The sequence below is a fragment of the Dromiciops gliroides genome, chromosome 2 (genome assembly GCF_019393635.1).
Source record: "Dromiciops gliroides isolate mDroGli1 chromosome 2, mDroGli1.pri, whole genome shotgun sequence".
Classification (NCBI taxonomy): Eukaryota; Metazoa; Chordata; class Mammalia; order Microbiotheria; family Microbiotheriidae; genus Dromiciops; species Dromiciops gliroides.
Genome location: NC_057862.1, coordinates 253,715,182 through 253,720,067, shown reverse-complemented (window position 1 = coordinate 253,720,067; position 4,886 = coordinate 253,715,182).

Genomic DNA, 4,886 nt, shown 5'->3' with positions numbered 1-4,886 from the left:
ACTTAATCCTGTTTGCCTCAGTTTCCTCATCTGTAAAATGAGCTGGAGAAGGAAATGCCATGCCACTCCAGTGTCTTTGCCAAGAAAACCCCAAATGGGGTCACACACAACTGAAACAACTGAACAAAAGATGCTTAAATCCTTATGTTTTTATGAGATGAGAATATCTTTCACTGAATGAGGAAGAAAGGCAATTTCATTGCCTGAAAGAATATAGGCATATCTATGGGTGATAATTTAAGATGGTTTATGCGTTTTAGGGAGTACAAGCCCAGGAACACTTTGTGGAGTATACCCCTGCAGGGAAGAGAAGAGCATTGCTCTCCCTATAGTGACTTCTCCAGGTGGAGACACACCATACAGTTGTTCAAGTGTTCATTGATTGAAGAGAATTTGAGAAACAATTTAAGTAACAGAGGCATCCACTTCAGACAGACATAGAAATGCAGTCATTTGAGGGAAGAAGCAGCTTTGGGGAATGTGGTACAGGGCCTCAGAGAAGAGAGCTATCTATGGACTTAAGAGTTAACTCCGGCAATAAATAGTCAAGGTATGGAGAAGGATAGATCCTGAGAACTTAGCTAAGTAATCTGATCATAGGAGTCACTACATGAAAGATATTCAACAAAAGGAATTTACAAAGAGAGAAAGGACTTTCTGGTCCTGTAGTACCAGGAGTTGTGATTGCTTTTGACCCAAATCCTAAATATTTTCTTCACTACAACGATATTATAAGTTTAAGCCCAATCTTCCAATGGAGATTGTGTATATTTGTAAAAGAGTGCTTGAAGTTTACAGGAGAGAGGACAGTGCTTTGTAATTAATATTTTTATTATTCTATCACAGTAATACCTTTGCTGAGAAGTAATTGTATCTTCTGGTTGATTGTTAATTGGGAATTTACCAGTGGGGGGCTTGTGAGCTAGAGTGTTAGAAGGGTGGCTCTCTATCCATCTCAAAAGAAAGAACTGGTATTGATGGAATACAGATGGAAGCATGGCATTTTTCACATTCTTTCATTTTTTCTTTTATTCAAGTTTTATTTTACAAAATGACTAATATGTTATTGTTTTACATAATTATACATGTAAAACCCATATCTGCTTGCTGCCTCAGGAAGGGGGTAGGGAAGGGAGGGAAGAAGGGATAAAAATTGGAACTCAAAACTATAAATAAAAATGTTTATTATGCAAATAGATAGATAGGTAAGTAGATAAATAAATAGATGAATGAATGAATGAATGAATGAATGAATGAATGAATGAATGAATGAATGAATGAGTGTGGTGGATCCAAGATGGTGGATTAGGGGCAGCCACCAAGCTGAACTCTCCCAATATTCTTTACCAACCAACCATAAAATAACCCCTCAAATAAAATTTTGAATCAAGAGAGCCAACAAAAAGTTAAGGTGAGGTATTTTTCAGTGTAAGAAAACTTAAGAGGTAGTTAAAAGAATTCTGAAGTGCTTGGGTGGAGGTCAGTTGTGTCTAAAGCATGTGGTGGTGGCAACAGCAGCAGCAGCAACTTTGAGAACTCTCAGTTCAAAGACAGTAAGGGCGTCAGACAACTGGTCAGAAAGGGATTATGGAGGACCATTTGCTGACACTAAGTACAGCTCTTACTGATTGGCAACTCTATTACATATAAAAATTTCTGGGTCACAAGTCCAGGGCAGAACATATCACTGGTGGTTAGTCACAAGGGAGCAGGGGCCCTGGTCACAGTATCAAAGCAGAGAGTATAGTTAGCATGTACAGCTGCAGTAGGCCAGAGACCCTTCTTTGGTGCAGACAGGAGCACAGACCAGGAGAACAGTGAGCATGCCTCTCCCAGGATCACACCACCTTGGAAGCACAAAAAACTGTAGACTCCCATAATTAGCTATGAAAACAGTAGCACAAAGAAGTCTGAAGCATGGGATAGTGCCTCCCCACCCAGAGGTGAGCAGAGCCCAATTTTAATATAAAGTTCAAAGTCAAGAAATAGGCTGGAAAAAAGAGCAAACAACAACAAAAATAATGACAACAAAGGAATTTGACCATAAAAAGCTACTATAGTAGCAGGCAGGGAAGGTCAAGACATAAATTCATGAGAAGAGAACAAAGTGAAAACAGCTACCAAAAAGGTCTCAAAGAAAAATGCTAATTAGATCCAAACCCAAAAAAAATTCCTGGAAGAGTTCAAGGAAGAGTTTAGTATTAGAGGAAAAATTGGGAAAAGAAATGAAAATGATGCAAGAAAAGTATGAAAAGAAAATTGACAATTTGGTAAAAAGGGACACATGCACACACACACACAAACCCTAAATAAACTAACACCTTAAAAATATAAGCCAAATGAAAAAGAAGGTACAAAAATTCACTGAAGAAAAGAACTCCTTAGAAAGCAGAATTCGCCAAATGAGAAAAGAGGTAGAAAAGATAACTGAAGAAAATAATTCCTTAAAAATTAGAATTGGCCTAATGGAAGCTAATGACTCTATGAGACAAGAAACAAAACAAAGTCAAAAAATGAAAAAAATAGAAGATAATGTGAAAGATCTCCTTGGGGAAAAAACTAACATGGAAAATGTATTGAGAAGAAATAATTTAAGAATTATTGGACTATCTGAAAGCCATGATCAAAGATAGAGTCTATACATTATATTTCAAGAAATTATCAAGGAAAATTTCCCCCAATATCTTACATCCAGGGTGTAAAATAGAAATAGAAAGAATCACTGATCACCTCCTGGAGAACCCAAAATGAAAACTCCCAGAAATATTATAGCCAAATTCCAGAGTTCCCATGTCAAAGAGAAAATACTTCAAGCAACCAGAAAGAAACAATTCAAATATCATGGAGCCACAGTCAGGATCATACAAGAATTAGCAGCTTCTATGTTAAAAGAGTAGGAAGGAGGGAGCAGCTAAGTGGTGCAGTGAATAAAGCACCAGCCCTGGATTCAGGAGGACCTGAGTTCAAATCCAGCCTCAGACACTTGAAACTTAGCTGTGTGACCCTGGGCAAGTCACTTAACCCTCATTGCCTCACAAAAACAAACAAAAAACTAAACTAAAGGAGCAGAGGACTTGGCATATAATATTCTAGAAGGCAAAGGAGCTAAGATTACCACTAAGAATCACCTATCCAGTAAAACTGTAATATTTCAGGGGGCTGGGGGGATATTTAGTGAAATAGAGGGCTTTCAAGAATTCCTGATTAAAAGACCAGAACTGAATAGAAAATCTGATGCTCAAGAAGACTCAAGAGAGTAATCATAAAAGACTTAGTAAAATTAAACTGTTCACATTCCTATAGGGAAAGATGATGAGAAAACAAAGGTAGAGAACAGTTTGGGTGATTTATCTAGGGTTACATAACTAATAGTTTCTGACCCAAGTCCAGCACTCTAGCCACCTTACCACCTACCTCTTCACTAAATAATAGCATAGAAAGGATATTCTGCAACTCCATAGCATTGATTCAGATGGGCCAATATTGATTCAAATGGACACAGATCTCCACTGTCCCTGTATTTTCCATGTTGTCATATCCAGTCAAAAGGGTATGTCAAGCATAGGGAACCCCTTAACAGGAAACTCTGCCAACAGTTTGAGCCTTAATCCTCTGGACCAATTAATTCTAGAGTCCAGTTTATTTGCCTTTTGGGAAAAATCAGACTATTCTCCATGGAACAGATGCCACTCCTACCATATCATGAAATTTACTAGGCTTGAAAATTCTTTACTGGGGGAAGAATGTGCAAAGACAATGAGGTTTTTTGCTAGCCAAAATATAGCACCTAAATAGTGGGACTTTGGTGCTGAGAGATAATATAATAAAGGCAGAAATTAAGGTTGTCAATCCCCAATCTCTAACCTGTGCTTCAGTCCCACATAACCAATTGCTTATTATTTGTTTTAACTGCATCTCCTGGAGACATCTTACACTCAGAATATCCAAAACCCTATCATCTTTCTCTCTAAACCCTCTCCTCTTACAAACTTCCCTATTTCTATCAGACATCACCATTCTTCCAGTATCTCGGGTTAAAAATCTTGACATTATCTTGAATTCTTCATTCTCAACTCACATGTACAATCAGTTGCCAAATCTTGACATTTCTACCTTCATTACACCTCCTCCATCCAACCCCTTCTAACCATTCTCATCCAAATCACCTTAGTTCAGGGCCTCATTATCACTCATCTAGACTATTAAAACAACCTCCAATTAATCTTCCTGGCTCAGGTGTCTCTCTACTCTAGTTCATCCCATGTACTACTGCCAAAGTAATTTTCCTTAAGTGAAAATCTGACCATGTGATTCCCCTACTTAACCAACTCCAGTGGTGTCACATTTGCCTCTGGGATAAAATATAAACTCCTCTGTTTGGCTTTTAAAGTCCTATACTATCTTGGCTCCAACTTTTCCAGTTTCATCAAATATCAGCTCTGACCCCCTTCACTCTGTGATCCAGCCACACTATCTTCTCTATTATTCACAATGTTCTATTTTCTGTTTCTGTACCATTTCTCTGGCTGCTTACTTACCCTTGCTTGGAATGTACTCCTTCCTTACATCCATCTCACAGAGTCCCTTTCTTCCTTTAAGGTACAGCTCAGACATTACCTTCTGCAGGGCACCTTTCCTGATCTCCCTAATTGCTAACATCCTCACTCCCGAGCTACCTTGTATTTAACTACTTCATATATATATATATATATATATATATGTTTATATGTATGAAGTATATATATTTACTTGTATTTAACTACTTTGTATGTATGTATGTATGTATGTATTGTTCAGTCGATTCAGTTTCAGTTGTTTCTTCATGACTCCATTTGGGGTTTTCTTGGCAGAGATACTAGTGTGGTTTGCCATTTCCTTCTTCAGCT